Genomic DNA, 26407 nt, shown 5'->3' with positions numbered 1-26407 from the left:
GACATTTCTCCACAGAGGAAATGCAAATGGCCAACAGGCATAAAAAATATTTAACATCCCTTACAATCAAGGAAATGCAAATCAAAACCACATTAAGATACCACTTTACACCAGAAAGAATGGCACATATCAAAAACACTATCAACAACAAATGTTGGCAAGGATGTGGTGAAAAAGGAAATCTCCTACAATGCTGGTGGGAGTGCACTGTTCCAACCACTATGGAAAGCTGTTTGGAGGTTCCTCAGTCTACTAAAAATGGAGCTACCATACGACTCAGCAATTCCACTCCTAGGGATCTCCCCAAAGGACATAAAAAAAATTGATTCAAAAGAACACCTGTACCCTGATGTTTATTGCAACACTATTTACAATAGGTAAAACCTGGAAACTACCCAAATGCCCAAAAATAGATGACTGGACCAAGATGTGGTATATATACACAATGGAATATTACTCAGCAATCAAAAAAGATAAACCCATGCCATTCTCAGCAACGTGTATGAAGCTAGAAGGGATTATGCTCAGTGAAATAAGTCAGAAGGAAAAAGAAAAATATTAATGTTTTCACTTATAGAAGGAATATAGGGGAACCAACTAAGACATCAGTGTAAAAAAATGGTAACAGTACAAAACACAACAAAGCAAAAACAGACAATTATAAATCAGAGCCATCCTGCAGGGGAGGAGGAGGGAGAGGGATAGAGGGAGGGAGGCAGGAGCACAGGGGACTGAGGTGATGGTGCATGAGTGCATTGGGGAAGGAAATTCTATGAGGACTATATCTGAGGGGTGGGGGGAAGCAAATATTGTTAAAAAATGAACAATGATATAAAAAAATTAAAAATATAAAGAAAATAAAATGCTATATAAAAAAGGCTATGTCTATATTCTCTACACCAGCATTTCTCAAGGTGGGACCACTGGTATGTCAGATTGGATACTTGTTTCTTTCATGAGTACATAAGTGTGCCTTGTGCACTATAAGATACTCAGTAGCATCCCTGACTTCTACCCATAAGATGCCAGTTGCACACACACCCTTCCCATTGTGAAAACCTAAAATGACTCCATTGAAACTAATCTCCTAACCATAGAGATGTTCACAAAAATGCAGAGATTCCATGGCATGGCATGGGATCTAGTGTAGCAACATCTTTGGGGAAGAAGCCCAGGAAGATTTTTGTACTTAAAGGATCCTAGTAGTTCTTATCCAACCTGTTAACCAATCTATTCATATTCAGCATGGTGTCTTTGGACATTGTGTATATAAAGATTATTTGCTGAATTTATCATCCTAAATCAACTATAGCTTAGGATCATTTTTGCTACATTTCTTTAGAGTATACCAAGGTTCGAAGAATAAAGAGACTGCAGTTTAGGAGTCACTGTGTATAAACTTCTCTAATACAGGATAAATATATATAGGAGTCTTTTAAATTGCCTATTCTTCTTACATTTGTAATTTAATCTTTTAAAATTCTAAGCACAACAGCAAACAAAATCTGAATCCCAGATTTTTTTTTTTTAATTGGTGAAAGCCAAATCTATCTAATGTGTTAGGACCAAGGACTTAGCTAAATAACAACAGACGCATACACAATACTTCCCAGTTTGTGCATCTGTTCTGTGGCAGGTGGGGCTATTCATTCATATTGAATAGTGCTTTTCTTTTGTTTGTTTTTATCCACATCCTAGGAAGAAAACCCCCTGCACACCAAGCCAACATCACCTGCATTTTCTTTGTTGGAGATATTACAGCCAATGATAATGAATATATCAAGATATTTTAAATAGGATACAAGCAAATGTTATTTGAATTGCATGTTAGGCAATTTGTGGTCAATCTAGAAGACTTGGTCTTGCCAAGATATATTCCAAGGTAACAATAATACTGCATAACATAAAGAAAAAATTTGTACACATGAAAAAAAGGATTGCCATTTGAAATTCTTCTCTATAAGCAACAGATGAATTTTTTCAAATATTTTCACATTCGTTTGCAAAGTTTAGAATTTAAAATTTATAATAAAATCAATGATAGTTTGAAGTTCTAAAAACTGTCTAAATTACACGACACTGGACTTGTAAATGTCTATTGAGCTATTTTGCATTAATAAAAGTATAATAAGAAAGAATTGTAGCATATAATAGAGTGAATTCATAGACATTATTAGCAAATGGCATGGATGCAAATTCTAACTCTAATCACCTGGAAGTTGTGAACTAAGGTGATTTAAATTATTTATTCTTATGTTTAAAATGAATATAGTAAAAGCACCAAAGTGAAAAGTTGTAGAATTTGTAAAACAGTCTCAGAATACCTAAAGGACTCAATAAACATGATTATTCATCCATGTTTGTGTTTACATGTGTTTTAAATCAAGTAAACTGATAGTTCTCCTAATGAGTCAGTCTGTACACACTCTTGTTCTCCTTGTCTCATTTGTTCCATGGTCATGTTTAGAATCTGGAGGGTAAAAGTACAGAGGAAACTGGCTGAATATTCAGTTGATTCTAAAGCTACATTTAAAATCACTGTTAGTCAACCAGTATATCAGATATGCCCTAAATATATTCACTGCTTTAACAGAGTGATGCAGAACAAATCAGACCCATCATTCTTGTAAAAGCTGATGTAGTAAAATGGGCTGAGAGACTAGAGGTCTCTAAAGGTTACAGAATGCATTAAAAGGTGTTGCAGCAAGTTTGACAATATCCACATTAGCCTGAAGACCAAAGCTCTGTGCCGTTCTATTAAACAGAAAGTGGTCAGCAACTGACAAACTGAAGATGGTACAATCACTTTAGGCCAGACATTATGGTTTTTAGATGTATTCAAGATTCTAATTTTAACATCTAAGTAAGATTTAGGAGCATATGTCAGTTTTTTCTGATCATCAGAACCATCTGAGCATCATACTCAGAAAATGAATGATTAGGCAGAAAAAATAACTTATGTGCCTTATGATCAAGAATAAAACTTAAGGATACTTTCTCTAATTCCATAGTGGTCTGGACACTAGTCTTTGCTAACACTCCTGGAGCTTTTTTACCTAGACCTTCTGTGTCCATGAAACTTACTGAACTTGATTCATTCGTCTATCCACTCATTTGGTCACAACTATAAACTATGGACAATTACAAAAGCATTGTGTGTGTACACATGGGTATGTACATATAATATTGCTTTCAAGAGACTATGGTTTGTCAGTGACAGGCAGAGAGATGGATAATTGTAGTGTGATACTGCAGCATCCTTAATAGTGATAACCAATGGGAAGATCTGACACAGGGGAAAATAGGTACCTCACTCTAAATGGAAAGGATATATAATGAGTAGGCAGGACTAAATACACCATTACAGTGAATTTATCTGTCAGATATCTGCTTTTTAGTGGAACTCTGGGTCCTGGGTCCTTTGGATTATAGAAAATCACTTACAGGCCACAATCTAGAGAAAAGATACCTTTTTTGGTGCTTTTAAGTATTTAAGTACTCTACTACACTTTCCAAGTGGAAAATTCTTCCATAAGGACAGAGACATTCACTACTGACCCTATCATATATTTCAACCTGCACTAAATTGTGCAAGAGGGGTAATAATTCCATGTTTGCTTATATTTTGTTAAACTTGAAATGTTGTCATTACTGGAGGCAAATATTACCCCCAAAATTAGTTCAGGTAGCTCCAGAATGATCTCTTTATTGTGCACTGTTTGAAATTTAGCTATCTTAAGCTGTGAGCTTTCAAGCAGCTGCCTGGGACAGCTGGGTCTCCTTAAGAACTGATGGAGAAACGACAGTGAGCCATGCACTAAGATGTGCCCCCGGACAACAACGGTTTCCTGACAGTGGTAGCAGAGTGACATAGAACCCTCCAAAAATCTATGAGGCCTGAGGTGACAGTCCCCATTCATAGTGTTTAGCAATGTACCTAACACATAGAATTGAGTTCAACTACTTCATCTCTCTCTTAATTACTATACAGGCTGAGCCTTGGGAGAGAATTACCAAAAAAGAGAAGAGTTGTTAATTGCTTTCCCTTGCTATCCAATTCTTTTAAATTCTTCCAGCATGAAAAGAAATGCCCTGACACGAAATGTAAAATTAGAGAATTAGCTAAAGAAACAGCAAGGATCTGTATGCATTCTCAGTGTGTGTCCTTTTTTTTTTTTTTTTTTTAAAGAATGGCTGGCAATGTGAGACAGTTAGGCTGCCTACTTAGGCTTAAATGACAGAAACCAGTGGGCTATTAACTAGTACTAAATGGTTAGCCTTGCTGCCCCACAGAAACTGATAGTCAGACACACATGATAAGTTGCAATTATGAGATGAAGAAGGCAGAGTTTGCTGTCTTCTGATAAGCAACAATAATATTCTGCTGGGAAGACTAAATAAGCAATGGAGCCTGCTATTTCAAATCTGCCCATGCTCATCACCTTCACCAAGAACACCCACATTACCTTCCCAAAATTGCTACTGAGCAGTTTAACCACAAAACTGGACAAAAAAAGGGCAGAAAGAATTTCTTTCAAGAGGTCATGCTTTCCAGGAAATGAGGGTGACCTGCTAAAAAAATAGATGACTATTAACTCGCTCTCCTGCAATCCTAAACTGCTTCAGTTCAGGGGTCCATCTAAGGGCACATCATGGAGCTGGAAGGGTTGGTGGCAAATGGACATCAAAGCCAACATTCAGACAAGGTATTTTAGATGTCAGGCTCTGTGCTGGTGGCCTGAAATAGATGGAAGAAACAAACAAGGACGTGGAATTTCATTGCACGTTGGGTCCTCTAACAGCACACTGCTGGGTTTTACAGGCATTAAGGAGTCAAAGGAGTCTTCTAGAGGGAGTAACAAATGATGGATAAATAGGATGTATCCAGCAAAAGCTGCCTTTGCAGGGAAACAAGCAGTATGAAGAACCCGCTTCCTTCCATTGCTGTTTACATGATTAATTTCCCCTTGATATTCATAACACAATTGCATGTTCCATGTCTGTGTAGCAAGGTCACTAATTTAATGGTGCTATGCCAGGTGCCCATCACATGTGCGGGGGCCACTGTGCGAATGTGAAAGAACCACAAATTTCAAGTTTAAAGCGTAAAGTTATCATTGAAATTAACAAATGTATAAAAGATTGGTTCCTATTCTCTACCTTAATGAATGTCTTCAAGATGACTTGGAAAGTCAGGTTCCAACAAAAATTCTGGGAAGCCTTACAGTTTCAGGCTAGACCTTGGCAGTACAGGGATAAAGAGAACAAGCTATTACCTCCCTGCTCTCACTCACAGGGACCTCCTGTACTTATGAGCAGCTGCTGCTCAACCCACAAATCAGCCACCTCTGTTCATTGTCAGACTGGGATGCACAAACCGGCAGTGAAAGAAAGCCTTTGAGAAATCTTCAAGTCCTTCAAATTGGCTGAAGACCATGTGACTGAACAGAGAATTCCAGGATCCGAAGAACTGTAAGCAGAGCTTAGTTAGGGGGATGGTTGGGGAAGCCTGGGCTGCCACGGTGGAAACAGAGCTGAAAAAAAGGTCAAAAAAGGGCTCTCCAAGATGTGGAGGCCAAGGCAGACCACCTTTACTGTGTCTAAGGACAGAACTGTTGTGCAAATGAATTAAAAGCTAACCCTCCACTCCAGCCAGCAGGGAGATTTGAAATAAACAAGGGAATTGATGGTTTCCCCCCAGACAAGGCCATAAGACCAGAAAAGATTCAGTCCAGCTTCAGGAATGCAGCAGAAGCAGAGGCCAGGACATGTTTCTTTGTCAAAGGCCAGCACCTGTGACCAGACATCCCAGCAGATAACCGGTGGAAACTGGCGCCCCAAGTTAAAAAGCCTGCGAAAACATATTATAAAAGAACCTCAAATCCTTCTTAGGGAACAGACTTTTCCCATATTTCCTGCTGCTGCTTTTAGCAGTGTATTTCAATAAATGCACATTTTCTGTTCTCCATTCTCTCTCTGGTGAATTTTTTCACCCCCCATACCTCCCGCCTCATCCCAATATTTCTCCACACTACAAGAACCTCCCCCCAGTTATTTCCTTAGAGGCTGAAACAATCTTCATTAAGAGAGCTCTTCCTCTAGGCAATCAGGAAAAGTACAATGCTGAAGAGCTTGGCACCACTGCTTCTCTAGTATAAGGAGAGCCCCAGTGACTTTATTTAAATGCTACTTTATAAGGTATTAGTTTCCTGTCACCTTGGTATAAACAGCTGGGACTATATCAAATTAAAGAGCTTTTGCACAGCAAAAGAGACAATAACAAAAACAAAGAGAAACCCCACCAACTGGGAGAACATTTTTGCACCCAACACTAATGATAAAGGACTGATCACAAAAATCTGCAAAGAGCTGATGAGACTCAACAACAACAAAGAAAATAATCCAGTCAAAAAATGGGCAGAAGAGCTTAAAAGAAACTTCTCTGAAGAGGAAATGCAAATGGCCAACAGGCATATGAAAAAATGTTCAACATCACTTGTCATCAGGGAAATGCAAATCAAAACTACCATGAGATACCATCTTACACCAGTGAGAATGGCACATATTAAAAAAACTAGCAACAACAAATGTTGGCGAGGGTGTGGAGAAAAAGGAACTCTTCTGCACTGTTGGTGGGAGTGCAAACTGGTCCAACCACTGTGGAAAGCTGTGTGGAGATTTCTGGACCTACTAAACATAGAGCTTCCATATGATCCAGCAATTCCACTCCTAGGTATTTACCCAAAGGACACAGAAACATCAATTCCAAAGAGCACCTGCACCCCTATGTTTATAGCAGCACTGTTTACAATAGCTAAGCTTTGGAAACAACCCAAATGCCCAAAAGTAGATGACTGGATCAAGAAGATGTGGTACATATATACCATGGAATATTACTCAGCATTCAAAAAAGATAAACACATGCAATTTGCTGCAACATGGATGGCGCTGGAAGGGATCATGCTCAGCGAAATAAGCCAAAAAGAAAAAGAAAAATACCGGATGGTCTCACTCATAGCAGGAATCTAGAAAACTTAAATAATGGACCAGGAAAATGAATAACTATAAGAAAGTGAAAATCAAAATCAACAAAAAACTATGAACCAGAGACACTTTTAGGGGGGCGGGGGCGGGAGGGGAGGGATTGGGGTCAGAATGGGGGGCTGCAATTGTATGGGGAATATAACAATAAAATTTATAAAAAAAAAAAAATAAAGGAAATTACTTTCAAAAAAAAAAAATTAGCACAAATTTAGCATCTTAAAAGAAATTTGTTTTCTTACAGTTCTGGGAGTCAGAAGTCAAAATGCTCTTCACCAGATTAAAGTCAGCAGGGCAGGTTCCTTTTGGCGGCCCAGGAAGAATCTGCTATCTTGCCCTTTCCAGCGGCCAGACCCTGACATCCTGCCTGTCTAGTCCTGTTCTCCATTTTGAAACATTCTATCCTCCTACTTTCCTCATCACCTGCCTCTTGCCTTTCTCTTATGAAGTCTGTGTGATTATATTAGACTCACCTGCATAAGACTCACCCAGAGACCACGCCCCACAAGATTCTTAAAGTTATCACACCTGCAAAACCCCTTTTGTCATGTTAAGTAAGATATTCACAGTTCTGGTGGATCAGGATGTCAGGCATTTTGGGGTCCCTTTAGTCAACCAATAACATAGGGCAAGGTTATGTCACCCTTGTTCTGGGGAATTATCCTCTTCACTAGAAAAAGAAGCAGGCCTACTTCATCTTCCAACAGTAAGATTTGGCACAATCCGCCTTGCTGTGACTTCCCCATTCCCTGCTCCCAATTTATTTTGTTTTGCTTTAAGTTTTGGCTTTTTAATCACCCTATCCAACTGTAAGGGCAGGACTGGCCACAGTGCAGATTTTCTGATCCCATGTAGACCAGGTAAAGGAGGAGTCAGAGTCCTTAGTGGGTTTTTGCAGGTCTTTTATTGGGGTTCACCAGGCATATGGCAGGCATGGGTGCTGGGGGGCTGGGAGGCTGGCAGTCCTCCCAGCCCACAGCAAATCTTCACTCTATCTGGGCTCTCTGGCGTTCTCTGCTTCTGCTTCGGGCTTCTTCTCTTTCGGCTTCTACTGGCATTTCCGTGACACCACCCTTAAAAGCACAGTCTTAGCACAGGTGTACCCACTTCAGGTGCCCACCATCAGGCATGCGTTCAGGATCACAGGGTTCCCTCATCTATCCTGATGGTGGGAGGGCAGAAAAGCCTGATTTTTTACCTTACCCTACACCAACTTCCCTCAGACACCCAGGTTACCTCTGAAACTACTCTCCCCATACTATGTTGGGTTGTCCTCAGTAAAATCAGAAAGGCAGACTTATTTCTTACTTGAGACCAATAAAGAATGTAGATCTAAGTTGAACAAAACCGTGTGCTGGAATGTGTCTGGGCCTTGTAAAAAGCCTGTTCTGTTCCCCACTCTGTCTCTGGTGAATCCTCTCACCCCCCACAACTCTGGCCTGTACCCAGTTCTTGTATGCATAAATAAATATTTAAAAATAAATAAAATGCAAGGTCATCTCCTCGCTATCAACTATCATACTTCGATTTTTGGTTGAGTTAATAAGCAAAGAGAAAATCTCTTCAGAGAAATGTTAGAATTGAGAAAGGCATGAGACAAAGATGGAATAGAAAATTTTGTGTCTTAGAACACTATGCTTTTTTCACAGCACGTGTGTTTTTGTTCCTATTACTGTGGACAGAAGCAACCTGAGTCAATCCCATACTCGAGCGCTAACAGATGGCCAAGGTTAGGATGCACTTTGACATAGGCACTAGGATGCTATGGAATAGTCCTCCTGGCTTGTCTGTGTCTAGTTTCTCTGACTCCAAAGGAGAAAGACTATTCTAATCCTCTCTCCAAATGACCAGAGCTGGTCCACACCATACATGGTAGCCTAAGAGGGGAACAGGGAAAGGTGGTCAACAAGCATTGGCATTTTCCAGGATGGAGATTAGGGTCACCTGGCCTGATCAAATCAATTTCACCACACATGGACCAAGCCCAGACCTTTCCCCTTTGGTTTTCAATCACCTGAGCTGAACCCGCCAACCAACCACTCCACACACTGTAATTTACTCAGTGGATGTTCTAGCAATTCAATTTCTGTGACAATTGTAAGTAGTAGAAAAGACATTTTTACTTGCTATTATCCAAATGAGTCAATTTGGAAGTAAAAGCTGGGTCTTGCCATATTCCAAGTGCTTTCATTTTCACCTTGCCTTTTGTCTTTTCTTGTGCAGAGCACAGCATGTGGGAGAATAGTATTTGGAGGTTCCACTCTGCAAAACCAGTGTTTGAATAAAGTGTGTGGTTATTAATACATGCTGACTGACATATATGCAACTTTTGAGTGGAACAGCATGAGTTGTGGAAATTGAATTAAACAATAAACCCATAATTGCTTGTTAGGGTATTTTAATTGACTCATAAGTACCATATGCGAAGCTGCGTGGCTGCAGGAGCCCAATTATAAACTTGCTTATGGAAAGATACAACTCATTTTGCATGTTGGAGATATACTCCCTAATAATTGTTGCCCTCTGAGGGGGAAAAAAAAAAACTTCAAATAAAAAAGAAATGCTTAGTAAGCTAATAATGTATACTTAATCCCTAGGTAAACTTGAAGCACTTTATTTAGGTTCTAGTACAAAATCAGAAAATGCACAGTTAGAAAAATGCTCATTTGCTTTATTCTAAGACATCTGTTAAGCCCTGGAACTCTGTGTTCACAGTTAACCAAAGAAATACACATATGCAGTGCTCTTATGTTAAAAGGAGGTGATTCCTAACTGAAAAACATGGGTGAAAATAAACATTTTAAGAAAGTAAAATTATGAACAATTCACAAATTAGATCAAATTAAAAGCAATGACTAGTACATGTGAGAGTCACGGAGGAGGAAGAGGGAGATCTTTAAATTACAGCTGCTGATCTGGTATGGCAAATTCCAGAAGAGATGCTAGGAATTGTGCTCAAGTTGCCCTGGCAGAGTTGGAAGCAAAGGGATCAGGGTCGGTGTGGGCAGCTGGATGTGGGTGAAAGGAATAGGAAACACAGGAGATCCTACTTGACTATTTTGTAGCAAGGAAACTTAGGGGATTCCAGCAATTAAACACTTCAAAATTAGAGTGGAGAAGAATCCGAAATCCAAGGAAGAAAAACATTAATTTGTCTTTCCATTGGATACATCATACTTTGCTGATGATATCTGCATGAACACAAGTGATGGAGGGTAGCTTTGGAACCTCTATGTTCTTATTTAACCACATAAAACCACCCAAAATAAATATGTAAGTACAGATAGCTTGCTTGTTAACAAAGTTGCAAAATAAGATTTTTTTTTAAATCCCCAGTAACTCTCTCCCTTAAACTAGACCTCCAACATGTACATTCTAAATAAAGAGAAGACATGCTATGCAAACTCAGCTTAAAATTCTTAGCCACTCTTTCCATTTAGATTGCTTCTCCAAGTCCTCTGTCCCATACAGAAATACTAAAACATGTAATGAACAAAACCATTATAAATGTATGTTAATCACCACATTCAGCAATGCATTTGGCTGCAATCACACTGAATTAAGTCATGACAGGAGTCTGAAGCCATCATTAGTTCTTGCTTGTTTTTTTTTTTTTCCTTTATTTTTCTTTTTAAGTTGAAGTAACAATTGGATCACAGCTCTGTATATGCTTACAGGTATAGGATCACACCTCTTCATATGTATGGAACCACACCAGATCTGCCACCAAGGCATCCATAGTCCTCTAGCATAGTCTATCCCCCTCCACACCTTGCTCTTTACCTTCCTCCTTATCTTCCTGTTCCTTCCCATCAGGTAACTTTGCTCTATATTCAGACTTCTAGGGTTTGTACTGGCTGGTTTTATCTGCCTCATTGTTTTGTTCTTCTGTATTTCACATATAAGTGACATCATTCAGGATTTGTCTTTCTATTTCTGACTTATTTCTCTTAACAGAATCCCCTCCAGTTCCATCCACAATGTCACAAATGGCAATATACTATCTTTTTTACAGCTGAGTAATATCCCATCATGTATATGGACCACATCTTCTATATCTGCTCATCTGTCCTTGGGCACATAGTTTGTTTCCACAACTTAGCTATTGCAAGTAGGGCTGCAATGAACATAGTGATCATATATGCCTTCAAATTAGTATTTCTGCATTCCTCAGTAGATACCTAGGAATGAAACTGGGAAATCCATTTTCAGTATTTTGAAAAACCTCCATAATTTTTTTTTACATAGGGGCTAGTCCAGTCTACATTCCAACCAGCAATGTAGAATGATTCCATTTTCTTTACAACCTCCCCATCACTGTTGTTTCTAGCTTTTTGGTTTCTTCTGATTTTGTTTTTGTTTTATATAGGTCATTCTCAAAGGTGTGAGATGACTGGTATCAAATGATAGTGTTGATTTGTATTTCCCTAATGATAACCAATGATGGGACTATTTTCATGTGACTATTGGCTACCTGAATGTATTCTTTGGAGAAGTTTTTCCCATTTATTTATTGAGTTGTTTTTTTCTTAATGAGTTGTACAAACTCCTAGTAGATCTTGGGTACTCACTATGTCACTGATCTCAGTGTCCTCTAGTGTTTTGTCTATGTTTTCACCTATATATTTTATAGGTTCAGGTCATACTTAGAAGTTTCTAATCCATTTTGAGGTAATTTTTGTGTTTTTTGTGAGATAATGGTTGAGTTCCATTCTGTTGCATTTGGTTTTTACAATTTCCCTAACACCATTTGCTGAAGAGACCTTCCTTTCTACAATGTATATTCTTGTCTCCTTGTTATAGATTAACTACACATAATTCTGGGTTCTTGCTACTATTTGAATAGTCTATGTGTCTATATTTACCCATTACCATATTGATTTTTTTAAAAAATATTTATTTATCTATGCACAAGAGCTGGGGTATAGGCCAGAGATGTGGGCGGGTGAGAGGACTCACCAGAGACAGAGTGGAGAACAGAACAGGCAGACTGACTGAAATACACTGCTGAGAAGAATAGCAGATGAGGCAGGAGAGGTCTGCTTCACAGATCTCTGGCTGGCCGGGGATCGAACTTGTGCTAAAGAGGCTACGGATTGCTTCATAGTGCGGTGCTTAACCCCTTGCAACACCAGGAAGCCCAATTACCATATTGTTTTGATTGCTATTAATTTATAATATATTTTGAAGTTCACAAGTATGATACTATCATTCTTTCTTTTTTGTCAGGACTGCTTTGGTTATTTGGGGTCATTTATGCTTCCATATGGATTTCAGTAATATTTGTTCTATTTCTTTGAAGAGAAGAATGTCACTGAAAACTTGATAGGGATTACACTGAATTTGTATATTATTTTGGGTAAGAAGGTCAATCTAACAATGTTAATTATTTAAATCCATGAGCAGGGGATGATTCTCCATTTCTTCTTCTATTTCTTTAAACAATGTCATAGTTTACATTGTACCTATGAAGGAGCCATTATAACAAACTTTTTTTTTAATACACCAGTAATTTTCTCCCTGGTATTAGAACACTGTAGAGTACCTATCTCTCTTGGCTTTCTTCCACTAGTAGTTAAATGGGAAATCACAGTTAATAGCATGGTGTTTATTTTGAACACACCAAATTGTACACTTTAAAGATTAGATTTCTATCTCAACACAGCTGCTATAAAACTCATAATTTAAATTCTCTGAATATCAAACAAATAAATGTATTTTAGAAAAAGACCTCAGAAGTCATGGCACAAAGTCATGCAAATTAGATTCTGCATTTTCAGAAATCCTGGGAATCATAAGCATTTACTTGAATCAAAGAAATTATTCTTTTAAAAATTATGCAACAGATGTCAACAAGGATGTAGAGAAAAAGGAACTCTCCTACATTGCTGGTGGGGATGCAAATTGGTCTAACCACTACAGAAAGCTGTGTGGAGGTTCCTTAAATTACTAAAACTGGAGCTTCCATATGACACAGCAATTCCACTCCTAGGAATCTACTCAAAGGACATGAAAACATTAATTCGAAAGGATACCTGCACACCTATTGCAGCACTATTTACAATAGGTAAAATAGAGAAACAACCCAATAACAGATGACTGGATTAAGACGATGTGGCATATATACACAATAGAATACTATTCAGCAAACAAAAAAGATAAACTCATGCCATCTGCAGTAATATTGATGGAACTGGAAGGGATTATGCTCAGTGAAATAAGTGAGAAAGAAAAAGAAAAATATCAGATGGTTTCACTTATAGGGAAAATGTAGGGAAACCAAATAAGGGATTAGGAAAAATATAATCATAAGAAATTAAAAGACAAAATTAACAGGCAAATATAAATCAGAGACATCTGGCAGGGGAGAGGGTAGGAGAGGGATAAGAATAGGGGAGGAAAGCACACAAGGGACTACTCACCCATGAGTAAGTTGTGGGAATTTTATGGGAACTACACATGAGCGGAGAAAGCATACATTGTACAAAAAGGAGGAATGATGTAAAATATATATATTAAGGGCGTCCCTGGTAGTACAGTCTGTTGAGCACAGCACTGTGAGGCTATCTTCAACCTCTGCAGTACGGGTTCGATTCTGGCTGGCCAGGGAGCTACCCACATGGCGTGGCAGACCTCTCCTGTCTTGTCCGCTTCTCCCCTCAGCAGTGTGTTTCAGTCAGTCTGCCTGTTCTGTTCCCCGCTCTGTCTCTGGTGAATCCTCTCACCCCACACACATCTGGCCTGTACCCTGGTTCTTGTATAAACAAATAAATCTTAAAAAAAAGGTAACTTAAAAAATATATAATAAAAAACCTCTAAAAAAAATGTTATGTTCATAATCGTTTATGTTTGCTTTATAAACAAAGGCGTGCTCATGTGGGCCTCCCTGGTGGCACAAAGGGTTAAGTCACTGCACAAGTTTGATCCTGGCTAGGGAGCTAACTCACATGGCGTAGATCTCTCCTGTCTCCCTTGCTTCTCCCCTCAACAGGGTAGTTTAGTCAATCCACCTGTTCTGCTCCCTACTCTGTCTCTGATGAATCTTCTCACCCCCATACCTTTGGCCTGTATCCCAGCTCGTATATGCATAAATAAATATATCTTTAAAAAAAAAGAAGAGGCTCATATTCTACGAAGAATACACAACTCCCACCATGTGGGAAAAGAATCCAGTAAATATCTATGAACCACCTGTATTTAAATGTATTCAGAATATTTAAGCATTGCATGGTGGTTAATTTCTCAGCATGCTATGAAAATCTGTCAGGTAAGAAATCATCTAATTCCCCTTATAAAAGTGTATTATTTTCTTCCCTTCTTCCTATAGCACGGTCTCATTAGAGATATGAACTAATGAGATGCTTTCTAGGATTTCCAAGTAATTTTTCTCAGTGTCATTAAGAAGACATTAAATCATATTTCTTCAGAAATATCCCCCAAATCTAAATTCTGTGTCCTCAATGCAAATTGTATGATAGATTTCTTGACATTTCCTTTATATATTTGAGGGGAAATCATGCACAATTCATTTTACAAATACTGTCTAGAACTATGAAATACACTAGAAGTTTTCTACTCCTTCAGACCCTATTTTATGTATATGTACAAGGGAAATGTATACTCGGCAGTTGTGAAAGAATAAATATGCTAATTCACAATTATATGTAGAAGGTGATTTATTCCATTTTTAAAGGAATATGGCAGTATTTACATAAGTTTCACCTGTATCTCTCCAAACAGCTGTTGTGCAACCAACTTCCAAATCAGGAGAAAAAATGGGCTGGGTATTTTGTAACCATCACTCTGGATTTGACAGATGGATGTGCTTTAGTTACCTGCTGCACATAACATGTAGGCACAGAGAAGAGTTGGGCCAAATCACTAATTTTCTGCAAATAATTGTACAACTTTTTAAAATGAAGTTATTCTTGGAATATGGGAGATAAGGCTCTTAAAAGCCAATGTAGAACAGAAATTTTAAATATATTTGCCATGAAATAGGTTATCTTGATAATGAATCCTGTATCATCAGAAAAGTTTTACAACATGGAAATATTCTTATAACAGTAACTAAGTGAGATGTGAAATTCAAATTTAGAAATATTTTTCTCTATTGAAAAACAACTGCAAATACCCAAGATATTAATTATCTCATTGCTACAGAGAAACAATAAATCAGCACAATGTCATATTTATTACCTTTGCAAGTAAGTATAATTTCCTGTGGATCTGTCTACTTAAAATATCTCCTAAGGAACTTTTCTTTTTCTACAAATGATTTTCACCTTTTAGATTACTCTGAGTTGGGCCTCCCTGGTGGTGCAAGGGATTATGTCTCAGCACTATGAAGCTATCCGCAGCCATTGCAGCACTAGTTTGATCCCCGACCGGCCAGGGAGCTACACACATGGCGCAGCAGACCTCTCCTGTCTCACCTGCTGCTCCCCTCAGCGGTATATTTCAGTCTGCCTGTTCTGTTCCCCACTCTGTCTCTGGTGAATCCTCTCAGCCCATCCCCCCGTACCTCTGGCCTGTACCCCAGTTCTTGTACACATAAATAAATAAATCTTTAAAAAAATAAAATAAAAATTCTAGATTACTCTGAGTACTCACGTTTTACCTGGAATTATCACCACCATTAAAGCAACTGGTCTCTATGTACAAAAGTCATTTGCTTTCATTTCGTTGAGTTTCCTCCATTGACTTTGCCAAAACATTGCTGAAATTATATTTATATATCCCCATTTTCTCTTTAGTCCCTCAGGACACCATGCATTTGCCACATTCTTTAATTTTGTTCTAGTATCTCCAATTTAATAAAACCCTATAATAAAATTCCGAATAATAGTGGATTCAGAGGCTCACCTGGCAGTTATGCACTCACAATTATATTCATACCCTCCCTGGTCATACAATTAATTTATCTCACAAGGCTTTCTAATGAAGAGCAATTCACTTCATAGACTATGTAAGTGGGTTTCCGAAAAGTTGTACATGAGACAAATAAAGGAAATGAGTCATTTTAATGAAATGAGGCAGCCTACTATGGAAAGTCTTTCTATCCAGAACAATGCCAATTAACCTCCTACATTTATTTTGTAAACAACCAATGGCTGCGCATGTGTAAAACTGAATTCTTTAAAATGTGATATATTTTTCTGATTTCTTATGAGTAAAACTACTCACAGTAATTTTACCTGCCTAACATTACCTGAATTAAGAATAAAACTGCCTTTTGATGTTTTATCAGTTATAAGTTTTTAAAGGCAGGATCTTGATCTATGTTTACCTTTAAGCACCAAGAAATAATTAACCTCAATGTGACTAACAATATTCAATTCATAAATTGAGGTTGTAGCAGCCAACTACATGATTCACTTTACCAAGGCTAACCAATAAGGGTGTATAGCCAGATCTTCTGATTATACAGATTTTTTTACATTTTTTTTTTAAGATTTCTCACACTGAAGTGGGACTTGATTTTTGGGCCAATGATTGGAAACAAGCACCATGTATACAGGCAACAGGGCCAGTCAAGTCAGGAGTGTGACTATGGCTTTTCCTTTGAGGGCTGCATGACTCGCTGGATTAGTTTCACTGATACCTGAGGACATCTATACACTTAACAAAGGAGCTGGACCAGAAATATCTAGGTGCTTTTCAACTCTAATATTCCTTGATTACATTATGGTATAAGCATATATGGAGCATTTCATGTGCATTGATCCACAGATCTATTGAGAATTTGCAAGATTAACATAGCTATCTGGTACTAAAGCGATTATTTATTCATAAATGTCTTACTTAATTTAGTCACATGTTGTAAAGCACACATGGCATGCTAACACATGATGAAAAATATTCTACAATTATGGTTTAAAAAATCCATATTCACTTAGGTAGGTATTTTATATAATTAATATAAGTTAGTTGAATGTTCAGGTGAAGGTGTTAGATTGGGAACTTGAATATAATTAATTCTTCTTCCTTTTAAAACTGTGTTAGACAATTTTAAGTCCTTAACAAATTAAGAAAATATGAAATAGCAGAATGGTGTTTTGATTTTTAAAATCAATAGATAAGACGTAAAGGCTTGAACAGACTGAAGAAAATATTAAATTCTAACATAGAAACAGCAAAAGTAAATTGTTAATCTGATTTATAGTAGATAATCTGTAGTGTGGTTGGATGGCAGTAAGGGATATGGTTAAAAAATGGGAAATATACCATGATCTGTTTATGAAACAGTCAGAACCTGCTATCTCTCTTGCTAAAATGCTAGGATATTGACCTTCCTCTGCTCTTTGCAATGACTAGATGTTAAAAAGGGTATTCCATAGACTCTCTGGGTTGGAAGTCAAATACCTAGTTGAGAAAATTACTTGATTGTGGCCACACTGAATACTGATATCCTAATCCATACCCGGGACACTGACAACCAAGTTACCTCCTCCAATAAGCCAATTTGAAAGTCTTCACTGGGAAGTCCAAACCGTCAATTCTGTTCATATGAGATGTTTCCCAACTGAACAGCCCAGTTACTTCACCCTATTCTTCAGCTAACATGGACAATAAAATCCATATAACTACATTTTTTTTAAACTTCCAAAGGGAAACAGAAGATAAAGAATTACAGAAATTATAAGAGATACTCAACAGAGTGCAAGATTAAATTGAGGATATTATTTAAAAATAGAGCAAACAGACACATATTCAATAAATAGAAACTTGGAGAAGAAAGATTTAGAACACCTATAAAGGAAGTGTAACATCTAGATTTTAGAAATTACAGAGCTAGAGAACAAAAAAAAAAAAAGGGGGGGGGAGTAAATCATTAAAAAAATAGCTCAAGAAGGGCCTCCCTGGTGGCACAGTGGATTGAGTGCAGCGCTGTGAAGTTGTCCGCAGCCTCTGCAGCATGGCTTCAATTGCTGGCCGGCCAAGGAAATACCCACATGGCACAGCAGGTCTCTCCTATCTCGCCTGCTGCTCCCCTCAGCAGTGCTTTCAGTCCATCTGTCTGTTCTACTCCCTGCTCTGTCTCTGGTGAATTCTCTCGCCCTCCTGTGCCTCTTTCCTGTACCCCAGTTATTGTACGAATGAAATAAATTAAAAAAAACAAGCTCAAGAAAAATTGAAGAATAGATATCTCTAATTTAGAGGGACATGCTGAATGTCATTGAACACAATTAATATAGGTGCACACGCGGTTATAGCTTTGTGAAATTTTAGAATAATCAGGAGAAATATGGCTTTTAATTTATTGACCCTATGAAATTGAGAAAAAAAATCCACAAAATTCTAATGAAAATTCTTTCCAACTTAGAAATTTTACCTCACCAAAATTATCTTTCAAATTTGAGAACAGAATGAAGATATATTCACAGTGGCCTCCTTGGTGGCACAAAGGGGTTAAGATGAAACCTATGAAGCTCTCCACAGCCACTGCAACACGAGTTCGATCCCTGGCCAGGGAGCTACCCACATGGTGCAGCAGACCTCTCTTGACTTGTCTGCTGCTCCCCTCAGCAGTGTATTTCAGTCAGTCTGTCTGTTCTGTTCCCCACTCTGTCTCTAGTGAATCCTCTCACTCCCTATACTTCTGGCCTGTATCCCAGTCCTTCTATGCATCAATAAATCTTTTAAAAAAGATATATTCAGATAACTGTACTCATAAATCTTTTACTTCTACATTCTTACTTAAGAAATGGCAGAAGAACAAACTTCACTAAGAAGAAGACCAATAAAGAACAGACAATTGGGTGAGAAAAGAGGATGGTAGTAAAGAGAGATGTCAGGATAAAAGAAATGTACTAAATATATATGTAGAGTCTACACTGAGTAGGTCATAAAGATCTATAGTTTTTCAGACATATGAAACTGATGCATCAGATCATCTTGGAAAACATACTCAATCAGCTATGAGTTTGGGGGATTTTCATTGCTGACAAGATGAAAAACAAATCAAAGGGAAAAAGTAGAAAATGAATCGGGGGTAAAAAAAAACCAAAAACATTGTATGAAAAGAAAGGTTAACAATATCTCCTTAGAGTATTCCTGGGGCCTCCCAGGTAGCGCAGCGGTTGAGCACTGGGTTGTGAAGCTGCCCGCAGACTCTGCAGCGCCGGTTCTATCCCTGGCCACCGGTCGAGGGTCCCCCATGGCGCACAGACCTTTCCTGCCGCCCGCTGCTCCCCTCAGCAGTGTACTTTGGTCCTTCTGCCTGCTCTGCTCCCCACTCTGGCTCTGGTGAATTCTCTCACTCTCCCGCGCTTCTGACTGTACCCAGTGCTTGTATAAATAAATAAATATATCTTAAAAAATAAAGTATTCCTAAAACAGTCATATAGTCACACTAATATAAACACTGTTTATATTGATCTAATAAAATTATATTTTAATTACATGGGAAAAATGAAAAGTGTATCTGCATAGTGAAGGCAAGGCAAAACAAGAGAGCTAAATCTTCATTATTTGTAGTAAGAAGGCAATAGTTAATGCTTAAACAAGAAAATGTAAGAAGTCAAGAAACAAAAAAAATTTTCTGAGCTATGCTTTTAAAAGTGACATTATCAGCTAATATAGTTAAAAGCAGCTAACTCCGGGAAGGGACAAAGAGAAACAAACTTCAAATAAATATTTAACATACAAAATAAAATAAAAATGACTGAGTAAATAGCACAGATTAAATCTAACATACTTAAACAAAAATATGTAAAAGAGTATAGTAAATCAAACATGTATTATATTGGAATATGCAACCTAATTGCATTTTTATAGGCAAAGCCTTTCCAACTTGCTATCTTTTGCCAGTAAAATACAATGTAGCATAATTTCATCTTTTAGTCATCTAGATATCTCACCTATTTAATTCTTATATGTCTCAACAAAAATGACATAAAATCCAACAGATTTGTTTTTCTTCTGACTTTGCAAAAACAACTGAAACAGCTATTCATTTATTTCATTTATTAATAACTTTATATCACTAAGCATTATAAAGTGAAAACACATAAAAGGAACTCCATACTTGGTTTTTGACAGTTTAAGTGGTTATCTGGAATGGAGATTGGTTAGATGGGTAATGTAATTTACTTTTAACCTCCAGAAGGAAAACCTAGAACAAGATACAAAGAAAATTCTGTTGATAACAGAGGTTAAAATTAAGATAAAATGCAACGGTTATTGCTCACTATTAGAGATGAAACAGCAGGGGCAGGAAGGCCTATAGAAAAGAGTAACTGCTGAGCTGCATGAGAATGTGAAGGCAGAAAGTTACTTAGTTCTCAGTTCATGCTCCTTTTTTACAACTATTCTGAACCTTTCAAGACATTTTTTTTTTCCTAGATTTATTTATTTGTTTATATAAGAACCAGGGTACAGGGCAGATGCGGAGGGTGAGAGAATTCGCCAGAGAGAGCAGGGAGCAGAACGGGAAGACTGACTGAAGACACTGCTGAGGGGAGTACAGGGCGAGGCGGGAGAGGTCTGCCGCACCATGTGGGTTTCTCCATGGCTGGCCGGGAATCAAACCCGCGCTGCAGAGGCTGCGGACAGCTTCACAGCGCGGTGCTGAACCGCCTGCACCACCAGAGGAAGGCCCCCTTTCAAGACATTTTACCTCTAATGAATATTGACTGAGAAATCACAAAATCTCAGGTTTTATTTACATTTTCCTAGATTTTCATTTCTCGAAGAGTAGCGTTAATTTCTGTATTCCTTTGATTTTATAAGTCATTGAGTAACATCAATTCAAATCCAAAGTACTCAACATGGATTCTGGCATTGAGGGCATTTCTCCTTCTCCAGACTGCTGCTTGCTGAAGCAAATAATGCCAGAAAGGGATTTGAAAGACTGCCGACAACAATTAACAAACTCGGGCCAAAGTACTCTCATTTTATCCTCAGCCAAGACAAACTCATTAGTGTCTGTGAGGTACCTGCTATCTTCCAAATTTGTGGAAACTTTTTGGGGAAAAGGGATGCAAATGTGTAATATTGTCTGAGTTTGTTTCAAAAAATAAATGAACAAAACCAGGAGCAGTCAGTAAACAAGTCCAATCAAAATATCCAAGAAAACAATTGGTGGCTTGGGTGTGAAAAATGATAAAATATTCTTAAAATATTTGATGTTAACCCATTTAGGTACTGCTTGCATTCAAATCTCCAGTGAATTATTTACTGTTATGAATAGTACTAAAAAGCTGAGCCATAGTAATAAGAAGCAAATGAAGAAACAAAACCAAAACAATATGTCTCAGTAACCTGCATCAAAATGAAACAGCTAAAAAAAGTCTAGAGTTCTAAGACTGTTTTACTAAAGATGATTGAGATTTCAGAAAATGATATGAAGGTTGCCATCACTTTGGAAACAAAGAGGCAAAACACAAAAATTCACACTTTTTTTTTTCTAAGTAGTTCTGTTAAAATGGCTTCAGAAAGAATTTTAAAGGGTTTTTAGAGAAGAAATATATGGTAGATTGTGAGAAAGGAAACAATGGGAAAAAGAAAAAGAAGAAAATCATTATGGCTAGTCTATACCTTAATAGCATATAGAAGACTGAATAAATCTTTTTAAAATGATTTACTATATAATATATAAATTACCATGAAAACATATGATCATCATTACTATCCCCAAAAAAATTTTTTTTAAGATTTATTTATTTATACGAGCACTGGGTACAGTCAAATGCGCGGGAGGGTGAGAGAATTCACCAGAGCCAGAGCGGGGAACAGAATAGGCAGACTGACGAAACACACTGCTGAGGGGAGCAGTGGGCGCGGCAGGAGAGGTCTTTGCGCCATGCGGGATCCTCACCTGCAGCCAGGTATAGAACCGGCACTGCAGAGGGTGCAGGCAGCTTCACAGCCCAACACTCAACCGCTGTGCCACCAGGGCAGGCCCTCAAAAAATTCCTTTTCTATCACCCCCTGTATGCTATAGATACATCTCCTTCTCGTATTTCTTCTCAAAATATATTGATATACAACTAGTAAAAGTAAGAGCAAAAACTAGGTTACTTATATGCCTTTCTTGCAATTCTTGCAAAGATATGGACAAGGCAAATAAAGAATAATTATCTAAATAATAATTCCTTGAACTCCTTTCAATAAAGGCATATGCCAGGAATAAATGAAATGTGACATTTGTATGATATATGGACATTAACCAAGACATTTTTATACTGTTGTTTTTCTCAATCCTTCCCAAAACTCTGGAAGATAGGTCAGGCAGAGAATTATCTCCCTTCAGAGAAGAGTAAACTGAGATGCATACATGCTAAATTTCAGTTCCAATATAGTCAGCCACAAACTGCTTTCTGCAGTCCTAACCCACATTTCCCAAGTTATACGGCAGTGTTTCTTAGGAACTAGCCAATTTCATTAAAAAAGTTCACAGACTTGTTATCAAATTCTTAAAAAATGTAGGTCAGGCGTTAATCTGTAGTGGATAAAGACAAAAGAGCTCACTTTAGCATCCTGTTCCCATGCCCTCCTTCACTCTCTCTTGACTATCTTCTTTGGTAGTGACACAATTTAAATGTCCAGGTAACATCTCTAGATTTTACCTCCTTTTTTTCAGCTCTAATGTCCTGACACTGACTCCCCTTTGCTTTAATTCTCCTATCATTTTCCGAAAAATATTTATTCATGCACACAAGAACCAGGGCACAGGCCAAAATACATTGCTTAGGGGAGCAGCGGGGGAGACAGGAGTGGTCTGCTGCAACATGTGGGTAGCTCCCCAACCGGCTGGGATGGAACCTGTGCTGCAGAGGCTGCAGATAGCTTCACAGCGCTGTTCTCAACCACCTGCGCTACCAGGGAGGCCCCTCTTATACCATTTTTTAGATAAAGCTGGTCTGTCTCTGTCCTAGCTCTCAGTCCCACCAGGGCCACTTTCAAATGCCACTTGTCAAATCCTAGCCCATCCCCATTTGTAGTTCAACTCACCCCTGGCTGAGAAGTGACTGAGATGCTCCTGGAGTTACTGCTTTCCCAGGGCCATGAATGTCGAATTTGATTTTGCCTGATGATACAGAGTTGGAGGACTTCCCATGGAGAGGGAACTGTAAGACTAATTAGCCCTCCTTGGACTAAAATCTAAGGTTAGTATGGGAAGTAGGAATAGAAAGCAAGCACACACAAAATTGTAGAAGGCCCTGGAAGCCCCATTAAGGACTTTGCTCTCTACAGATAATGAGAATCTGTGGAATTTGTTTTGTTTGTATTCAGCAGAAGATTATGTGTTTCAGGATAGCTGATGAATGACCATAAATAAAAGCCTTCTTTGACAACAGCTGCAGGTACTCAGGAACCCACAAATCCATAGATTCACAACAAAGATGCTGATATAAATGATTTATAAGAGTTGACAATCAGGTTATGATACCTGGAAATGCATAGTTACTAAAGCCACCTTGACATGGTATTCCTTTGAATAAGTATTTTCTAAGCACTTTCTAAATGTGAGATCAGTATTTGGCACCAAAGGGAATCCAAAATATAAGACTGAGTTTCTGCTTTCCATGGTTGTAAAAGAAATTCCCAATCACGATCATTCTCTTGGACCTCCAAGTTATGTCAAGGGACACCCGGAGCAGGATGCTGGACATCAGTGAAGTGGCAGTGTGAGAGCCATTGTCCAGAATGCACTGCAGCTGCTCCTGATGATGTTTTCTTTTATAAATCATAACAAGTTTGGTATTGTTTTAGGATATTTGGGGGGATGTGAATATTTGGCATAATCATATCTAGTCCTAAAATAAGTTTTTAATAGGTATAATAAGTTTACATGTAAGTTATCTGTCTACAAATTAAATCAGCCTTTAATTATGAGCATAAATGCTCTCACTCCTGCTATTTCATAAGATTGAAAGGTCAGTTCTATTTTGAGTCATTTTGTAAAATAAGAGAAAGAGAAATAAGAGTCTCATTAAAATCTTCTCTAGTAATTAAGGAAACCTGGGTTTGTTTTGTTTTGTTTTGTTTTGTTTTGTTTTGTTTTGTTTTGAGAGAACATGTCCATGAGGAAATTTCAGTGGGAATCGCAGAATTTCTTTTAGGCAAAAAAAGAAATAAAGAAAACTCACTAAAGAGTCTTCTACTCTGCAAAATATGCTAGTCTTTCTTATTCCAAGACTTTGAAAGAGGTAGAGGTTCAGGATTGGTGCCTGAGGTTACAAATGCTCACTTTAGTGCACTCAAAAAAATCACCATGGAAAAGGGAAGTGTCAGGGAAAAATACACAAGAGAATAGAGAAATATTTTGCTCTGAAATGTGAATAAGTGCAAACATTAAAACATACACTAAGACCAGGGCTATTACACACAGGCTAAAGCCTCACTATCCATCTGAAATGTTCTAACAAGTATGAATAAAAGTGAGCTGTAAAGTGAATTAGCACTGCATTTTTCCCCAAGGTAATTATGACATGGGCTGCTGCAATTTCATTACTGTTATTTGTCTCATCCTACAATGCTGTTGATCGATGTCTTGACTTTGGGCATGAAAGATTAGAGTGTGGGGGTAGAAGTACTGGGTATTCACTAGTCCTCAAGAGAGAGGAGTTAGACTATGCATTTTCTCCAAATATCTTTTTCAAACAGCAACTCTTCCCAGTGATTTAATTTAAAGTATGTCCAGATTTTCACAAATCTGGAAAACTGGACTGGGGAAAAAGAGAATGCACTAAAGAGCTACCAAGAAATTGAGGGTCCAGCACTTATCATATGCCTTAAGACATCAGTGGCTAATACTTACAAGGAACCTAAAGGTTTACAGATAAATTAAAACTTAGAAAAATCGGGCCTCCCCTGGTGGCGTAGGCAGTTGAGCACCGCACTGTGAAGCTGTCCACAGCCTCTGCAGCGCCAGTTCTATCCCAAGCAGACGGAGAGGGTCCCACATGGCATGGCAGACCTATTCTGTCTCGCCCGCTGCTCCCCTCAGCAGTGTATTTCATCAGTCTGTCTGTTCTGTTCCCTGCTCTGTCTCTGGTGAATCCTCTCACCCTTCCGCAGATCTGGCCTGTACCCCAGTTATTGTATAAATAAATAAATATATATTTAAAAAAAGCTTAGAAAAATATCATTTTTCTCTGAATCAAAAAATTAGTTAATGGAGGGCTTTCCTGGTGGCTCAGGGGTTAAAGTCTCAGTGCTATCAAGCTATCATCAGCCACTGCAGCATGAGTGCACTAGCCGCCCAGGGAGCTAATACACATGACACAGCAGACCTCTCCTGTCTTGCCTGCTGTTGTCTGCTCCTCACTCTGTCTCTGCTGAATCCCCTCACTCCCCGCACCTCTACACCCCAGTTCTTATATGCATAAATAAAATAAAAAAAATAGGTAATGGGGATGCCAAGATTTATATCTATGACCACCAAATTTCACAGCATGTGGTCAATGCAACATAGATAACTGCTTCAAAAAGGAAAACATATTTTTGAAGCATAAGTACATTTAAGGATCTTTAATTATAAATATTAATATTTTTATTTTTTCACATATTTTCCTTAAGGTTAACCTTTCTTAATATCCAGCAGAATCTTTTCTGGAGTATTTAGTAAGTCTCTCATTTAGTAAAGCATAAATGTAGTATCCTTAATATGTTTTGACAAATGTGCAGTACAAAATACATTTTCTATGAACACATGATTCATTTCCTATTCAAGTATAGTAACATCTGCTAATGAAGAGCAAATGTGTGTGTATAGCTTGAATAGCACACACTGACACTGTTATTAGTTACCTATAGTTGCTTACAAATGACCCCAAAGGCTTAAAACAACTGTCAGCCTCCTGGGTAAATCTTCCTCTGGTTTTGCCAGGGCTCATTCACAGGAATGCTTTCATCTAGAAAGTCAGATAGAGGCTGAGCAGAGCTGTCACAGATGGAATAGCTGGGCTTCTTTTCCATGAGGCATTGCACCTTCAAGAAGTACAAGGCTTCCTCTAATGATAGAAGCAGTTATCCAAGAGCACAAGTCTATGGGCAAGCACTTATCAAATGTGTGTTTAAACTTTAGTGATTCTCATTTTATTTTTTTAAGATTTATTTATTTATGCACACAAGAACTGGGTCACAGGCCAGACATGCAGGGGGTGAGGGAAGTCACTAGAGACAGAGTGGGGAACAGAAAAGAAGGAACAACTGAAATACACTGCTGAGGGAGCAGCGGGTGAGACAGGAGAGGTCTGCCGCGCCATGTGGGTATCTCCCTGGCCAGGGATCAAACCCATGCTGCAGTGGCTGTGGACAGCTTCATAGGTTGCCTCTTAACCCCTTGCGCCACCAGGGAGGCCCTTTACTGATTTTCTATTGACTAAAGAAAGTCACATAGGCAAGCACAGAATCA

At 38.2% G+C, this 26407-nt stretch overlaps 1 protein-coding gene across 1 annotated transcript in view; it reads right to left on the bottom strand.

Annotated features, from left to right (window-relative positions):
* The window catches only part of THSD7B (thrombospondin type 1 domain containing 7B), a gene marked incomplete at its 3' end in the record, with an annotated part of 691568 nt that overhangs the window by 248667 nt on the left and 416494 nt on the right, over positions 1 to 26407 (bottom strand). The window lies entirely within an intron of this gene.

This window comes from Talpa europaea (assembly GCF_964194135.1).
Source record: "Talpa europaea genome assembly, chromosome: 1".
NCBI classification, from domain to species: domain Eukaryota; kingdom Metazoa; phylum Chordata; class Mammalia; order Eulipotyphla; family Talpidae; genus Talpa; species Talpa europaea.
The sequence above is the reverse complement of the archived record's forward strand: the minus strand, read 5'-3'. Positions and strand labels throughout refer to the sequence as shown.